At 41.9% G+C, this 19,288-nt stretch overlaps 1 protein-coding gene across 1 annotated transcript in view; it reads left to right on the top strand.

Annotated features, from left to right (window-relative positions):
• Positions 1–19,288, top strand: part of KYNU (kynureninase) — a 236,023-nt gene that overhangs the window by 56,926 nt on the left and 159,809 nt on the right. The window lies entirely within an intron of this gene.

Here is a 19,288-nt window from a genome sequence, read left to right as displayed (position 1 = left end):
AAGTCTTGTTTCAACACTATCCAAATGCTGAGCAAGACAAAGACAGGTTTAATGGTTAGAGAAAGAAGAATATAAAATAATACAGCAGGAAAAATACCAGCACATCATTTTAAACCAACCATTGTTTTCTAGGAACATATGCGTTTAAAAAAAAAAATGCTTTTAGAAAATCAATTTATTCATACTAAATATTGGTGGCTTTAAGTGATATGCTGGGATTTTTCCTGCTGTATTATTTTATCATTTTATTTTTTAATATCTATGATACTAGACATTAAACTTAGCTTTGTCTTGCTCAGCGTTTGAATAGCATGGGAAAAAGACTTAATAGAAATCTATTTTTGGACAGTGATGGATTATTTCAATCACTGTTTTGGGTGATCCCAGAGAGAGTGGTATTTGTTTAATTAATCATGAAAGTGAAGGATCAGCTTTTCATGCAAAATTATGTTTGCTTGATAGCAGGGAGTGCTGGATTGCATTTATAAGTTGCAGTAGACTGATATTACACTGAGGCCAGAGCCATAGATATATATATTTTTTTTTCTGGGCACCCAGAGGAGAGCAATGGAATAGTCCATGTAGCACATCATGGTGAATTTTAACTGTGGCAATCTTAGCCCTTGTACACACGGTCGGAGATTTTGACAAGCAAATCCGTCAGAGTAATTCCGACGGATTAATTCCAGAAGAGGTCCGGAAGTGATGTTGCATACACACGGTCGGACTAAGTTGTCAGAAAATCCGATTGTACATAACGTGATGGCGTTATTTCGTTAGGACGGGACTACGTTCAGGCTAGTAGCCAATAGCTTTGGTCTATGAATTTGATCTGAGCATGCGTGGCACTTTGTCCGTCGGAGTAGGCTACACATGATCGGAGTATGTCCGATAGGAGCATTTTGTCGGAAAATTTTACCGGCAAGTTGGAAAACTTGGTCCGTCGGATATTCCGACGGAACAGGTCCAATGCAGACCACACACAGTCGGAATATCCGACAAAACGGTCCGATAGGAAACATTCCGTCGGAATCTCCGGCCGTGTGCACAAGGGCTAACACAGTGGTAGGGGCTTATAACTTGAGCTTGCTCACTGTGTATATGGTAACATGGTTCAGTCCTTGTACCCACAAAATACTTCAATTATTATGCCACGTGCATTAGTCTAACAGACTGTTTTGTTTTGCATGTTTTATGGTTTCTGGGTTATAAGCAAGGAAGCAATTAAACTTCTGTAGTGTAGTAATGTGCTTTGACTAAATAAAATTCTGTACATACAAAGTATTACAATTATAGGAAAACAATACACAACCTGTCACGTACCTAGTGGTGAGCCCGGAATGCAGAAGGAGACCTCTCTTGCGTCCCCGACTCACGGCCCCTGATGATGGTGACAGGAGGCATGGGAGTCAGAGGTAGCACGAGTGCCTGGCAGGATCAACAGCCGGTGGATGGATCTGGCTGACTTCAGGAACTGTAGCTGGACAAGCAGGCCCCAGTGACAGCAGACAGGAACCAGTAGACAGCAGGAGACCAACAGGAACAGGTGGATCACTCAGGGGCAGGCACACAGAAGAGTCAGGCAAGCCGGGTCAAACCAGACAGTCAGTACAGGAACAGATGCAGCAGGCAGAGGCAGGAACGTGGAACAAGCCGGGTCGGTAACGGATGAGCACGGATGGACCAGAGGATGAGACAGGTGCAGAGTCGTAGACAAGCCGGAGGTCAGAGACAGGCAGAAGGCAGGGAAGGTCGCAGGTCAGGCCGGGTCGATACACAAACAGATCAGATTCAGGTAATAGTCTCAGGAACGCTGAAGATCAAGCAGCAAGATCAGAAGGGAGAACTGAGTTTAAATAGCCCGCCTGGCGCCGGTAACCGTGCGCGCGCACGCACGCGAACGCGCGCACATGCGCGCAACCGGGCGACCGCGAACACGTGCACCAGGCACCCGCAGGCGCGCACAGACAGGTGACGGACCACTGTCCCCAGCCAGCCTTTCCTGACACAACCTATACACATGCCCAAACTCTCTATCCTTTCCAGCAAATTAGCACGGACACTGTAGGCAATACGTATACTAAACAGCTACTTAACTTGGGTTTCTCTGCTGGTACTTCCTGCAGCATAATTTCTTGTCCTTAGCTCATGAAGCAGTCCAACAAGTTTGTTAGCACATGAATAGGCAAATCTTAGCTTCTAAACAATACTGTAAAATGTTGTTCCATATTTATGCTATAAAAAAAAAATCACAGAAATTGCCATAGCAGCACACCCTGGGATACTATCAAGGTGTCCTTGGCAGAGCTCTACTAGCAACAGAGAGACCCTATAAACATCAAGCGATTTGAAATACACATGTGGGTGGCCAAAGGCCTCTTACCACACCAACAATTCAGAGATGTTATACTGATAATGCTGCTGGACTGGAAAAAGGGGTCAGCAAGGTGGGTTACAGACCCCCTATTCCTCTCCCATGGTGTCTCTGATCAGCAGAGTGGGATGCGTAGATGCATTATATAACCTCTCTGATGGTCTAATGAAAGAGTGCAGCATTCTCTTGTGTGAAACATGTCAACCATCTTTTGTCTGTGGTGTTTGGTGTTCAGCTTGATTATGGATTATATCATTGGCCACGTCTTCCACTGTCTGATGGTCTGCTTGTTGTTTTTCTTCCCAGCCTGTGCACAGAGTCTGCTCATGGCTCCATGTGTCCTAGCTTCCCACATTTTGTTCTCCCCAGTCCTCTGCCTGGCTCTGGTTTTCATGGGCCGGGCATTCAGTTCCCAGCCATGCTTCCTCCTTCCTGCCTCTCAGCAGGTTCAGTGGACAGGGCTCATGTGGACAATCAAAGTCTTCCCAGTCCTCTGGCAGCCTGTCCATCCCTTGGCCATGGGTAGAAATAACTGTGACTACTCCAGACAGCAGTTTGAAAATGACTAACCAATTGCTAGACTTGCCAGGCTTCACAAGTTTGTTGCACAATTGCAGAAATTTGGAATTGCATGACTCCAGTGCAACTTTCTTTTCAAACATTCTACAAGTCTGCTGCAAGTTCTGGTTTAGTTATGTTGTGCAATAGTCATCCCACCACAGGGGGCACTGTGACTTGCAGAGATTTTGATGTAGACTCACCACTGCAACTTTGGCCTTTCTAGAGACTTGCTACAAATTGGAAAAGTGTCAACTAGAACGTGTGCCTCAAGTGCTCTGCAAGTGTACAACTTGCCAGTGAAAATGTGAGGTAGGTTAACAAAACGTACAATTCAACACTGCCATAAATTTGTGGCAAGTTATTCTTGCTATCTGGGAAGGAACTTGATCTGATTTCCATATTAAAGGGGCCACCAGCCGGGCTACACTTGCCTAGCTGCTGCACTGCGCCATGGATGGAAACTCTGGTGGGGGAAGGTTGTAACCCCATATCTCCCTCCCTATCTATGTTGCAGATTCTGGCTAAACAGTGTTTACTTGTAATGCAGAGGAAGGATTAAACTGCTGTGGAAGTGGTACTGGATCCACAAATCTGCATATTTTTTTTGGACCCAAAAATCCAACACAGTACATGTACTTGATGGCTTCTGCTAAACCTCAACAACTTGTTTCAACACATGCAGTTGGTAAAAAAAAAAAAAAAAAAAAAAAAGAGTAGTAGGAGTCCTTTATGATGAACCAGTCATTTGAGTGCAGAATTACTCTCCCTAGAACACAGAATTTCTGATGCTACCACAGCTTTGGTAAAGCTCAGCCTAACGTTTTCTAGGCCCACCTCCACTTTTCTCAAATCCATCAATGGAACCCCCCCCCTGTTTTTTTCAGTGATGTCAAGGGACTTCACCTCTGGTTTTGGTGGTGGTGATGTTCTTACTGCTGGACAGGGTGGCACTTATATAATGATGTGTGAGCAATGCACTTCCCAGGAGTCCTGTGAACCAAGGCCGGCGTGATAACATGCCTGAATTCCAGAAATTCAACAACTTTGCAGGCACATTATGAGTTAAGTCCAATTAGGAGCATGTCACCTCTGGGGCTTACCTTTATTACTTAAATGTGACAGGTTTACCATACTCCAGAAGGATACACTCAGGTTGTGATAGGAGAAAATCACATGGAGCATCTATCCCAGCCCCTCCCCTCCCATCTGCTGCCCATTCATAGAATTTTGTGTTCTTCCTGAATGAGTACAAAGGCTTCTGTGAATGGGCAGAAAGAGGGGAGGGGTGGGCATAGCAGTTCCAGTGACTCTGCTCTTGAAGATTTTGAACCACAGCAAGCAGCATCAGAGCTCCATAAGTTGTAAAATGGGAATAACAGAGATAGGTTTACAAGACAGCAGGCACCTCGTTGAACATAACTCATAGTATGCCTGTCGTTTTTACAAAATAGCTGAATTCTTGAAGTTAAAATTGAAATATATATTTTTTTTAAACCAGAGTTCAATGTCACTTTAAGATCAACAGGTATTTTTTTTTGCACTTAGCGGCCAGATATAACAAAACTCTTCCAATATTAGATTCACAAAACCAAAATGAAGCAGATAAAGTTCATACTGTACATACATTTTTAGATTTAATTTCCCAGTGTCTATGAACCAGAGACCAGTGGAACTGGGGACTTTGTGAAAGCAGTAATGTGGAACGCAGTGTTAGTGATGCCAACGAGCTGATTCAGCACAGGGCGTCTGACGACAGATAGAATCAGAGTGATGAAGTGTATATGCAAAAAGGCAAAGTGCATTTAAATTAGAGTGATTGGACGGCTATTCATTAAAATGGTAGCAAGTGATTTATACAGCACTATGCAGAGCCTGCTCCTATTCCCGGCCATTATTAGTTCTCTAATACCCAACTTCTATTAATCACTTGAGGAAGATTGCATAACCCTTACTATCAGCATCCATTTGAAAGCAATATAACCAAATTAGAATTCAGAAATCTATTTAAAGACACCTACAATTCTGGTAAAAAGCACATGTCATGCAAACTAAGTTGATTTTGGGTGGTTTTAAGGGTGCCAGTGGCTTTAAATAGATCCTATAAGGTTATGAAAGATGCTTTAAACTGGGTTGTTCCTATTACAAGGATCACTAATGAATCAAACTGAACCCAAAATACACCCACCAAAAAAAAAAAAAAAAAAAATCCTCTAAATAAAGGAAATCCTAGAGTTCATTTTTTTTTTTTTTCATTAATTTTGTCTAAGCTATTCAATTTGAAAAAGTGAGATATGAGCAAAATTTGGCCAAAGTTAATTCACAAAAAAAAAAATCAGTTCTGCCAAAATCACGCCACTCTTCCTTAATTCGGATCTACAGAGCTGACGTCTCGCCATGCTAAAAATTTGTTCCATATTATAACATATAAGTACGTTTAAAGTGGTTGTAAAGGGAACAAATATATATACAGGTGCAGTGTATATATAACAAACATGTCTATACTTACAGTACCTGGTCTGTGCAATAAAACTGAGCAGACCAGCCCAGAGCCTTCTCTTCCTTGGGTTCCCCGCCAGGGATCCTGGCCTCTCCTCTCTTGCTGGTGCCCCCAATAGGAAGATGACTCCCATGAGGGCATGCTCCCGAGACCTGCTACTGCGTCCATTGACACAGATAGACACAGACTCAACCCTGCCCCCCCCCCCCCCCGCTCTCTAATCAATGGAGTTAATTGACAGGAGTGGGAGCCAATGGCTCCCGTTGCTATCGATCTGCCTAGGGAGGAGGGACAAAGACAGGGGAGCCACAGCACAGTTCTCATTCACATCACTGGATCATGATGGGGCTCAGATAAGTTAAAAGAGGGTGAAGGTGAGAGTCTGCAACCCTGGAATTTTTTTTTTACCTTAATGCATAGAATGCATTAAAGTGGTTGTAAAGACATAAGGTTTTTTTTTTTTATCTTAATGCATTCTATGCATTAAGACAAAAAGCCTTCTGTGTGCAGCAGCCCCCCTCAGCCCCTCTAATACTTACCTGAGCCCTAGCTCTGTCCAGCGATGTCCACGAGTCCCTCAGCTGTACTCTTCTTCCTGGTTGGCTGAGACACAGCAGTGGCACCATTGGCTGTTGTCAATCAAACTTGGTTAGCCAATCGGGAGAGAGAGGGGATGGATACATGGATTGATGGATACACTGAGTTGCAGCTCGGCTTGGGTGTCCCCCTAGCAAGCTGCTTGCTGTGGGGGCACTCAACAGGAGGGAGGGGCCTGGAGCTCCAAAATGCAAATTGTTCTCTTATTGGATGAGTTGAAGATGGTGACCTCAGCACTATGCCCCTCCACCTCATTCAATCAGAGAACACTTTGCATTCATTGAGAAAATTGAAAGTGTTAACCAAATGGTGCCCGTGCCAAGCGAACAATCTACTGTGTTCACAATGCAGAAGGCTAGCCACTTGGCACGGAATCCGGAAGATAGCAGCAATCTTTGTAGCAGGTGAGCCTTGTACATACATACATAAAGTACACATGTAGCACCGTCCTAGGTAGGTGCTAGAAGCGGAGTATAGTTTTTGGTCTTTCTGTTTACCAGGAAGATGGTCAAGTAAAACTTAGAGTGCTCTCTGCTTACCAGGGAGCAGGATCTATTGGTTAGGTCTGCCCATTGTACTCGGGTGCAGTGTAGCTTGCTCTGGCTGCCCCTCGCTGGTCCAATAGGGATGCATACTGGACAGTGGGAGAGGACCTGACAAGTGAGTGCACAGACTTTGTTACAGTGCTGGCTATTGGCAGAGGAAAAGTGCATTGCATGTTGGGATACTGTATAAAAGCCCAGGGCACATGTGCTGAGAGTTTGTTGAATCGGGGAGCAGTGTCCAGGAGGGAGGGGGCAGCTGCCCTCTTCTTTGGGGAGGCTGTCGTGTGGCCCCCAAGGGCCTAGAGTTAAAGGGTCAGAGAGAAGCTGAACCCAGAGGTCCTGCAGAGCTGACTGGAAGGGAGACACCAGCAAGGATCGGATTCTGCCTACTGTGAGTACAAAGCTGTGTCTTTGAGGCCTGTTGAGTGAGGGTTACCCTCTTCAGCTAGAAGAGTCAGTGGACGGGTGTCAGTGAAGGGGATGCTAGAGAGTATCCTGAAGATAATGTAGTGCATCAAGTCTGCTGCTAGTGAGATCAAGAAGACTTAAATCCTCCATACATTTGGCAGTTTGGCTAAAGTAGTGAGACTGCTTCCACAAATAATCCGGTGAGGCCAAGTAAGAGATGTCCTCATCCACTGTGAATAGTTCAAGTATCCTACTAATCCCTTTTCCCATCCAAGTTCCAAATAAAATACAAAAACACAAATACCCTGGACTGGTCATTGAGTAAGGAGCAAGCGGGAATAAGGGGGATACGTGTAAACCCCTAGTAACCAGCTGTAGGTAACTAGAGAGAGGCCTATGAAGTCAACACTCAGCAAGCTCTGCGGGGACAGTGTTACACATACATACATACTGTACATAATTACATTGGTCAAAGCTTGCCCAATGTAACTGTGAAAATTGCCAAACCTTAATTTCAGCTTTAACTTTCTAGCAAAGGATTAGATTTGTTTATGACTTTAGTTGACAAAAGTAAAAAAAAAAAAAAAAAAACAACAAAAAAAACCCCCACAAATCTCTAAACAAGAATGGAGGAATAGGAGAGTCAACAGGAACTGGTTAAAATTGTGAAATGAAGGTCATAATACTGTATACTAAGAACCATTTAGTCTCCATGGTGTACAATCTAAGATACAACAGGAAAAAAAGTCCTGCACTTACTACAAAGATATAAATGGCTGATTCCATTAAATGTCCTGATTTTGACATTTCAGTTAGCTATGGCTCTGTATCTGGTAAAGGTTAGGATATGGTCTTCTTATAAAGCTGAACACCAGGAACATGCAGGAAAATAAAAAGAGACATCTACTAGGATTCAATTCATGGTACAGTAATCCTAACATGATATATTGATTTTGTGGTGTTATCACCCTAGTATGTTGAACCAAAAATGTCTCAAGTAAAGGAAAGGGGTTGTAATGCAGCTAAACACTTACAATAATTAGTATATCATTACTTAATTGCCAAAACAAAAAGACTTTATTGAGCTTTATAACAATTCATTTCAAATATCTAAAATATCTAAAAATATCTAAAATATCTGGAAGTTCACCATGCTTCCTTACAAAAAAACTATATATATATATATATATATATATATATATATATATATATATATATATATATATATATATATATATATATATATATATATATATATATATATATATATATATATATACTGTGTATGTGTGTGTATATATATATATATATATATATATATATATATACACACACAGTATCTCACAAAAGTGAGTACACCCCTTACATTTTTGTAAATATTTTATTCTATCTTTTCATGTGACAAGACTGAAGAATTTACACTTTGCTACAATGTGAGTGTACAGCTTATATGACAGTGTAAATTTGCTGTCCTCTCAAAATAACTCAACACACAGCCATTAACCACTTCCCGACCAGCGCATGGCGATGTACGTCGGCAGAATAGCACAGGCAGGCATATTGGCGTACAGGTACGTCCAATCTTCAATGGTGCCCTGCCATCGCGAGCGCACCGCTGGCGGCGCGCTCGCGTGCCAGTCGGGACCCCCGTGAGTCCGGTCGTGGGTCCCGCGGACTCGATCGCCGCGGGCATACCCGCGATCGTCTCACGGGACGGCTGAATGGAGGAAATGCAGTGTAAACAGCATTTCTCCATTCTGCCTAGCAACTAGTGACGCTGATCTCTGCTCCATGTGATTGGAGCAGAGATCAGTGTTCACTAAATGAAAGCCCAGCCCCCCACAGTTAGTAACACACCCCTAGGAACACTTAACCCCTACACTGCCACCCATTGGTTAACCCCTTCACTGCCAGTGTCATTTACACAGGAATCAGTGCATTTATATAGCAGTGATTACTGTATAAATGACAATGGTCCCAAAAATGTGTCAAAAATGTCCGATGTGTCCCCCACAATGTCGCAGTCACAATAAAAATCGCTGATCGCCGCCATTACTAGTAAAAAAAAATAATAAAAAATTATTAATAAAAATGCTATAAAGCTATCCCTTTTTTGTAAACGCTATAACTTTTGCGCAAACCAATCAATAATCGCTTATTGCGTTTTTTTTTTTTTTTACCAAAAATATGTAGAAGAATAAGTATTGGCCTAAACTGAGCGAAAAAAATGTTTTTTTTATATATTTTTGGGTGATATTTATTATAACAAAAAGTAAAAAATAATGCGTTGTTTTCAAAATTGTCGCTCTATTTTTGTTTATAGCGCAAAAAATTAAAACCACAGGGGTGATCAAATACCACCAAAAGAAAGCTCTATTTGTGGGAAAAAAAGGACGTCAATTTTGTTTGGGAGCCACGTCGCATGACCGCGCAATTGGCAGTTAAAGCGACGCAGTGCCGAATTGCAAAAAATGGTCTGGTCTTTGACCAGCAAAATGGTCCGGTCTGTAAGTGGTTAATGTCTAAACCGCTGGCAACAAAAGTGAGTAAACCCCTAAGTGAAAATGTCCAAATTGGACCCAAAGTGTCAATATTTTGTGTGGCCACCATTATTTTGCAGTACTACCTTAACCCTCTTGCGCATGGAGTTCACCAGAGCTTCACAGGTTGCCACTGAAGCCCTTTTCCACTCCTCCATGATGACATCACAGAGCTTGTAGATGTTAGAGACCTTGTACTCCTCCACCTTCCATTTGAGAATGCCCCACAGATGCTCAAAAGAGTTTAGGTCTGGAGACATGCTTGGCCAGTCCATCACCTTTTACCCTCAGTTTCTTTAGCAAGGCAGTGGTCGTCTTGGAGGTGTGTTTGGGGTTATTATGTTGGCATACTGCCCTGCGGCCCAGTCTCCGAAGGGTGAGGGGATCATGCTCTGCTTCAGTATGCCACAGTACATGTTGGCATTCATGGTTCCCTCAATGAACTGTAGCTCCCCAGTGCCGGCAGCACTCATGCAGCCCCAGACCATGACACTTCCAACACCATGCTTGACTGTACGCAGACACACTTGCCTTTGTACTCCTCAACTGGTTGCCACCACACACGCTTGACACCATCTGAACCAAATATGTTTATCTTGGTCTCATCAGACCACAGGACATGGTTCCAGTAATCTATGTCCTGCTTGTCTTCAGCAAACTGGTTGCGGGCTTTCTTGTGCCTCATCTTTAGAAGAGGCTTCCTTCTGGGATGACAACCATGCAGACCAATTTGATGCAGTGTGTGGCGTATGGTCTGAACACTGACAGGCTGACCCCCCATCTCTTCAACATCTGCAGCAATGCTGGCAGCACTCATACGTCTCTTTCCCTCTGGATATGATGCTGAGCATGTGCACTCAACTTCTTTGGTCGACCATGGCGAGGCCTGTTCTGAGTGGAACCTGTCCTCTTAAACCGCTGTATGGTCTTGGCCACTGTGCTGCAGCTCAGTTTCAGGGTTTTGGCAATCTTCTTATAGCCTAGGCCATCTTTAGGTAGAGCAACAATTATTTTTTTCAGATCCTCAGAAAGTTCTTTGCCATGAGATGCCATGTTGAACTTCCAGTGACCAGTATGAGAGAGTGAGAGTGATAACACCAAATTTAACACACTTGCTCCCCATTCACACCTGAGACCTTTTAACACTAACGAGTCACATGATACCGGGGAGGGAAAATGGCTAATTAGGCCCAATTTGGACATTTTTACTTACTGGTGTACTCACTTTTGTTGCCAGTGGTTTAGACATTACTGGCTGTGTGTTGAGTTATTTTGAGGGGACAGCAAATTTACACTGTTATACATTTATTGTACAAAAATGTGAGGGGTGTACTTACTTTTGTGAGATACTGTATGTATACATATCAAATACTGTCCCTATAGGTTAATCAATGTACAGTTGTAATATATTATTATTATTATTATTATTATTATTATTATTATTATTATTATTGTATTATGTCCATTATTATTAGTAGTATTGATAGCCTTATTATTTATATTGTAGTCTATATTATAGTACTGTGTACAACATATTATTGTACTATAAATATATAAATATAATTTATGTATTTTTGATTATTTATTATTATATTATTTTATAATATTATTATATTATATTTATTATAACTGTGTTATAATATAATAATTGTAATATATTGCACAGTATAATTGTATAACAAAAAAAAATTGTTGATATAATATAACTATTGTATATTGTAGACTGGTAAGAACCTATAGGGAGAGTCATTTGATATGTTCAGATGCTAAATATATATTTTTTATTTGAAGGGAAGTGTGGTGGGCTTGCAGATATTTTAATGGGATTAAATTTAATTTTATACTGTTTAACATAATAAATTGTTATGTTTTTGCAATTAAGTAGTATGATTTTAATTGCAAGGAAAATAGCAAGGCCCCCTTATTAATTAGCAAACTTTGGCTGGAAAAAAGCCCCCCTTCTACTGTATGTATTTCACTTGTGTGTTTATTTATTTGTAGTTTATCCCACTGCAAATCCTGTTTGTATCTCTGAGACAGGTACTCTTTAATCTCCCCTACCCTAAAGTTTATGAACCATATCATTTATTTTTATTTTTTTCAAATGTTCTTTTGACTTTAAATTTTTTATTGTTATATGAAATTCCCCCATTCATCCGCCCTCATTATCAGGTAATATTTATCTTCTGTCAAAATAGCCGAGTGCCCTTTCTAACATCACGGCAGCCTTTAAAAACCGCCTGAGTCTTGAATATATTAACATTGCTCCTGTATGGAAGAAAACAACACTGGGATTAATCTGCAGAGTTTGTTCATTTCTTTACTTACAGTGGCCTGAAATCTTATGGCTGGAGCTGGATATCCATGATCAGAATTTATAATTAAGGGTTTCAGGTCATTAAGAGCAAATGCAAGAAAGGGAAGATGGTGGAAATACGCACATCAAGCAATTAGACGTGTGCTTTGTGTTTCCAGGCTGCCCCAGAGCATAACTTGCTGGGGTCAACTGGTTAGCATGCACAGCATGGAAATTCAGGCTTCTATTTAAGCCTTACCTGAATGACATTTTTTGCTTATTAAAGTAATGCATACCATAAAAAAAAATGTAATTTTGCAACAGAAAATATTTTAATGTTTTACATTCTTTATTGCTGAATTTCTGCAGTCCCTTTGCAGCTACTTCCTGTCTGCATGCACTCCAGTGATGGCCTTTCTAGGGTGTCACAATAGTGGAACAAGCCTGTGTAATGTGCGTTGAAACAGCCAGTTGTAGTCTCCATCAGAAGCCCCTATTGCAGGGTCACAATGTAGGGGCACAGCTGGGGCACAAGATCAGAACATTGTCGCCATGCAACAGTATGGCTTCTTTCACATTAGCCGTAATGCTTACTGCTCTCTGAAAAGCGATCCACGGTGGATTGCATTTCAGATGGCTTTCCAGCTGTGGTTGACAGGAGTTATTGGCTCTCCTCTCCTAACGCGCTGTCAGTGCGAGGAGAGGAATGCCGATGACTGGCAAAATCTTGCTTACACAGTGATCACAGATGCCAGCAGATGTGCGCCACAGGGAGCGCACGATACGTTTCGATCATAGGAGGACGTCCATAGACACCCTCCCGGCAATGTGTGACCGTGCCGTCAGTGGTGAGCCATCATTCGGCTATAGCCTCGTCGTGAAGAGGTTGAAGGAGAATTATACAAAAAAAAATGATTAGTTAAACCCACAAGTGATTTTTTTCCCACTACAATTTAGAATTTGGATGAAAGGTTTAGCACTGGGAAACACTTTAAAAAAAATAAAAAGTGCATTTTATATACAACTATATAGATCAGACCAAAATGAGGGACAAACGAGGAGGAAGGAGGGACAGAGGGACTTTGTTCCAAATCAGGGACAGTCTCTCGTAAACACACAGATCTCGATTCTTTCAGGGGAGAGAAGACTGATCGTGTGTTCATACTAAGTATGAACACTGATCTCTCTCCACCCCTAGTCAGCCCCCCCCCCCCCCACAGTTAGACATCGGGGACAGTAACTCAAAATCAGGGACAGTTGGAAGCTATGGTTCTGGTGACCCAGGCAACAACCAGGGCTTCCTGCAAAATTGGAGGCATTTTTTTTCACTTCCTGTTTTGGCAATGGGACAGAAAGTGAAGGGAAATCTCCCCGAATAGGACCCAGGTTGGAAAAAAACAGAACTGCCATGGGCCTTTATTTTATCCAAAACAGAACAAAAAAAAATTATTTGCATTTAGTTCTACTTTACCAGAAGAAAACTGGAAAGACTAGTAACATTGCTTGCAATTTCAGTTCAGTGTGTAGCATCCTCCTAGATAGTTAGTTCTGGCTCACTGTGTTCTGTGGAGCTCAGTGTGTTTTTGGTTAGGTCAATTTAGCTTGTCTCACTGTATCCAGTGTGGCTGCAATTGATTAGTTAGGTCTAATCAGTGTTCTCAGCTACTTCCAGCCTTATAGCTCCCTCTACCTTCCAGGAAATCAGCAGAACTTCCTGAATCATAGGTGTGGTCCTATGCAGATGGCAGCATAAATATTTATACAGCCCTGGCCAATCCCAGGGAACTGGGCCCTGAAGGCTGCTGGGAGACTGTATATATTATCTGAGCACACTGAGCTCAGGGTCTTTTCCCGGAGAGGATCAGTCCAGCCTGGAAGGCTGTACTTTATTGGATGCTGAAGCTGATAAGAGCTGCCTGAGGGGCTGTCTGCTGAAGATCTGGTCTGGTATCACTGGAGGTAAGTGTCGCTTGGAAGGAGGCAACCAGCTCTCCCTGGGCATTTTGTGAGTACAGATTGCTGAGAGATTTTAGAGACTTTTGGCTGCTGCCACCCCTCGTGTGCTAGAGACACGGCTGGTGTCCCGAAGAACTTAGTTTATCTAATTCCTTGTGAAGGGACTATGCTTTTATTGTTCTATAGAAAGAAGCCTACTTTTAACTGCAGCCATTACAAGCCAAGTCCACAATTTGTTATATAGGACTTCTGCCTCATCTTTATAGAAAGGCCTTCAATGTTCTCAACTTGCATGTCTAGCCCTCGCGGAGCAGACCTCCCAGAGAACGAGAGAATGCCATGTTAACATATCACTTCTATTTTTGGAGTATCCCACTCGATTCCCTCAACCCTATCCCAGTTCTCCAAAAAAACAAAAACAACACCCCTAGACTGTTTATCCAGTTGACGACTGCTCTATAGCAGCTTTACTGTTAGCCCTTGTACACACGGTCATCGGACTGTTTCCGTCTGAATATCCGACCGACAAAGTTGGCTCTGATCGCTGTATAAATGGCAAGTGTCCGATCTGACCGTGGCAATATCGCAGTCCCAATAAAAACTGCAGATCGCTGCCATTACTAGTAAAAAAAAAGTAATAATAAAAATTACATAAATCTATCCCCTATTTTGTAGATAGCTTTTCTGCAAACCCATCAATAAACGCTTATTGCGATTTTTTTTTCCTCGGCCTAAACTGAGGAAAACAAATAGTTTTTTTTTTTTTTTAATTGGGATATCAATTATAGCAAAAACTAAAAAATATTGTGTTTTTTTTTTTTCAAATTTTTTGATTATAATGCAAAAAATAAAAACCACAGAGGTGATCAAATACCACCAAAAGAAAGCTCTATTTGTGGGGAAAAAAAGGACATACATTTTGTTTGGGTGCAACGTCACGGGACCATGCAATTGTCAGTTAAATTTACGCAGTGCCGAATCTCAAAAAATGGCCTGGTCAGGAAGGGGGCAATTCCTTCCAAGGCTAAAGTGGTTAAAAAAATAAATAACAAACATTTCCAGCATATATACCATAGATTGTAGACACTTTTGTGCAAACCAGTCAATATACACTTATTGTGATTTTTTCTTATTAAAGAAATGTAGGAGAATACATATTGGCCTATGAGAAAATTTGATTATCTAACTTTTTTTTATATACATATACATACAGTATATTCTATTTGTTTTTTTTCTAAATTGTCAGTATTTTTTTGTTTATAGTGCAAAAAATAAAAACCCAGTGGTGATAAAATATCACAAATAGAAGGCTATATTTGTGTGAAAAAAAATGACATCAGTTTAATTTATGTACAAAGTGTTACATGACCGCGCAATTGTCAGTTAAAATAACGCAGTGCTGTTTCGCAAAAAATGGCCTGGTCCTGAAGAGGGGTACATTTTTCAGAGGTCAAGTGGGTATTGAGGAAAGGTGTGATAGGGATTGTGTGCCTGGCTGTGAGACAATCCACTGGGGAAGAACCTGGGCAAACTTTCAGTGGCTCCCATGGGAGTAACCGCCCACAGTGTAAATTAAGTTACAGGCAGTGCCAGGACAAGCCAATCCAGCTGCCAAGGCAATGATGCCAAACTGCACCCCCATCCCTTAGGGTTAGGGTCAGGGCACCCCTATCCCTGAAATAAACCACTGCGCCCAGGGCAGCCATCCCTCCTGCACACCCCTTGTCTCAACACTGATTACAAGGACACTGAATTACTGGGAGGATTAACATATACAGTCATGCTCAAATGTTTGCATACGCTGGCAGAAATTGAGAATTTTTGGCATTTAAGGCCCGTACACACGGTCGGACTTTTTGACAACAAACATGCAAATTAGCTGTTTTGGAGCAACATCCGACTGTGTGTACGCTCCATCGGACAAACTTTTTCTGTTTTCATCGGACTTTTGTTGGCTGTGTGAACGGACAAACTTTCTGGCAACAAAAGTCCGATGGAGCAAAGTCCGACCGTGTGTACGCAAAAGCATCGGACTTTTGTACAAGGTACAAACACGCATGCTCAGAACCTATGCAAACGATCAGACTACAATACAGAAGTTGACCAAAGGTGGCGCTGGAGTCATTGAACGTCCTCTTTTGAAGTGGCGTCCGTACGTTGTGACGTCACCACGTTCGTGTTTGTTGTCAAAAAGTCCGACCGTGTGTATGCAATACAAACTTGTGGACCACGCCCTTTGTACAAAAGTCCACGGAAAAGTTTGTACAAGTCCGACCGTGTGTATGAGGCTTAATATTGACTGATCTTGCCAAAAAAACTGTCTTTTATTTAAGGATAGCAATCATATGAAGCCATTTATTATCACATTGTTTTTTGGATCCTACCTGACCTTGGCTTGGTATCAAGAGATCCCCAAATTTTCCACTTCTTATTACGTGATTGAACAGTACTGACTGGCATATTCAAGGCTTTGGATATCTTTGTATATCCTTCTCCATCTTTGTAAAGTTTCATTACCTTGTTACACAGGTCTTTTGACTGTTCTTTTCTACCTCTTCATGGCTCAGTGTCTAGCCTGCTTAGTGCATCCATGTGAGAGTTAATAAACTCGTTGACTATTTATACACACTAATTGTGATTTAAAAAGCCACAAATGTGAGAACTTAACCTTTAAAAAACACTTCAATACCTTAGGGTGTTATATGTTGTCCTTGAAATTGACTGGGGATATCTGAATGATGCCTGCAGCTACAGGCATCATTCAGATATCATTTTTTCAAGACGGCGATTCTGTGTATGATAAGAATGATCATAGTGGTAGCTCAGCTGCTTGATCATCTTATAGGTGACGGGTGGGGACTCCCCCCCCTCCCACCGCCATCCAGTGCTTCTTCGGGATCTCCTGTGCCATCAGGGGCCCGGAGAAAGAATCAGCCGGCGCCAGATGATGACAATAGAGATTTCCGGTGATGGTCACCAGTCATCTCTATGACCGTTGGAGGCCCGGACCATAAGTAAACAAACCCACGATCATGCCTGTCAGCATGAGATAAGTGATTTTTTTTTCTCAGTCTCATGCTTTCCAGCCTGGAGGAGAGATGTGGGGTCTTGGAATAGGAATAAAAGTGATGATTTTTTTTTTAAAGTGCAAAAATAATTTTTTTTTTTTAAACGCCCCTATCCCCGGTAGCTCGTGTTCAGAAGGGAACCCATATGTAAGTCCTGCCCAGATATGTAAACGGCATTCAAACCACACATGTGAGGTATCGCCGTGTACGTTAGAGCATGTGCAACAATTCTAGCACTAGACCTCCTCTGTAACTCTAAAAAGCGTTGCCTGTGGAGATTTTTAAGTACCGACGTTTGGCGCCATTCCATGAGTGTGCGCAATTTTAAAGCGTGACATGTTAGGTATATATTTACTCGACGAAACATCATCTTTCACATTATACAAAAAAAATGGGCTAACTTTACTGTTTTGTTATTTTTTAATTCATGAAACCATTTTTCTGTGCAAGATAAAAAGTTGCAATGACTGCCATTTTATTCCATAGGGTGTCTGCTAAAAAAACATATATAATGTTTGGGGGTTCTGAGTAATTTTCTAGCAAAAAATTATGATTTTTACATGTAGGAGAGAAGTGCCAGAATAAGCCTGGTATTGAAGTTGTTAATTGCCATTTTAACCTGTGTGTGCCACCTTCTGTGTCTGTAGCAAGGCCAAACATTCCAGGGTATGTCAACTTTTTATCAAGGCCTTTTGGGTGATTTCTGTTATCATTATGATTTAACCACTTCCCGACCAGCGCACGACGATGTACGTCGACAGAATGGCACGGGCAGGCATATTGGCGTACAGGTACGTCCAATATTCGATGCCGCCCTGCCATCGGGAGCGCGCCGCCGGCGGCGCGCTCCCGCGCTGGTCGGGACCCCCGTGAGTCCGGTCGCGGGACCCGCGGACTCGATCGCCGCGGGCATCCCCGCGATCGTCTCACGGAGCGGCCGAATGGAGGAAATGCTGTATAAACAACATTTCTCCATTCTGCCTAGCAACTAGTGACGCTGATCTCTGCTCCATGTGATTGGAGCAGAGATCAGTGTACACTAAATGAAAGCCCAACCCCCCCACAGTTAGTAACACACCCCTAGGAACACTTAACCCCTACACTGCCACCCACTGGTTAACCCTTTCACTGCCAGTGTCATTTACACAGGAATCACTGCATTTATATAGCAGTGATTACTGTATAAATGACAATGGTCCCAAAAATGTGTCAAAAATGTCCGATGGGTCCCCCACAATGTCGCAGTCACAATAAAAATCGCAGATCGCCGCCATTACTAGTAAAAAAAAAAATAATAAAAAATTATTAATAAAAATGCTATAAAACTATCCCTATTTTGTAAACGCTATAACTTTTGCGCAAACCAATCAATAATCGCTTATTGCGATTTTTTTTACCAAAAATATGTAGAAGAATACGTATCGGCCTAAACTGAGGGAAGAAAATGTTTTTTTATATATTTTTGGGGGATATTTATTATAACAAAAAGTAAAAAATAATGCATTTTTTTCAAAATTGTCGCTCTATTTTTGTTTATAGCGCAAAAAATAAAAATCGCAGAGGTGATCAAATACCACCAAAAGAAAGCTCTATTTGTGGGAAAAAAAGGACGTCAATTTTGTTTGGAAGCCATGTCGCACGACCGCGCAATTGTCAGTTAAAGCGACGCAGTGCCGAATCGCAAAAAGTGGTCTGGTCTTTGACCAGCAAAATGGTCCGGTCTGCAAGTGGTTAAAGTGGTTGTAAACCCTTACAAACCACTTTGATCTACAGGTAAGCCTAGATTAAGGCTTACCTGTAGGTCCAGGAAATATCTCCTAAACCTACATGGTCGCATGTGCCGTAGACAGCGGCGTGCAGGCGCACTATCGCCGTTAGCAGCATGCCACTGCTAACGGTGATATGCTCCAGCGCTGTGAATGGCCGGAGCAGCAATACCCGGAAGAAGATGGAAGCTCCGGACTACAGGGGACAGCGGTGACTTCGCTGGCTCCTGTGTCAGGTAAGTGACACATAATGGGCTACTATGCGATGCATAGTAGCCCATTATGCTTTACCTTTGCAGGGAGACAAAGAGGACGTAAACCCATCAGGGTTTACGTCCTCTTTAAAAAGGATCCAAAAAACGATGTGATAATAAATGGCTTCATGTGATTGCTATCCTTAAATAAAAGACAGTTTTTTGGCATGATCAGTTATATTTTCAATATCAATGCCAAAAATGTCACAAATTCTGCCAGGGTATGCAACGTTTTGAGCTCAACCGTATTTGTCTGTACTTGCAGAAAATTAAATTAGCCTGAAAAAGAAAACAAATGCACCACATATAAGTGCTGCTAAGCTGCAATATATTACATTTTTGCTCTTAAGTTAAGATAATTCACATAGTCAGTTTCAATTCAAATATTGTTTGGTATGCAGATCCGCAAGTATTTTGCTTTTTTGG

The sequence above is a fragment of the Lithobates pipiens genome, unplaced genomic scaffold (genome assembly GCF_037356315.1).
Source record: "Lithobates pipiens isolate NorthernLeopardFrog02 unplaced genomic scaffold, aLitPip1_a1.2 Scaffold_22, whole genome shotgun sequence".
Lineage (NCBI taxonomy): Eukaryota > Metazoa > Chordata > Amphibia > Anura > Ranidae > Lithobates > Lithobates pipiens.
Note: the sequence above shows the minus strand (reverse complement) of the source record. Positions and strands in the feature narration are given on the sequence as shown.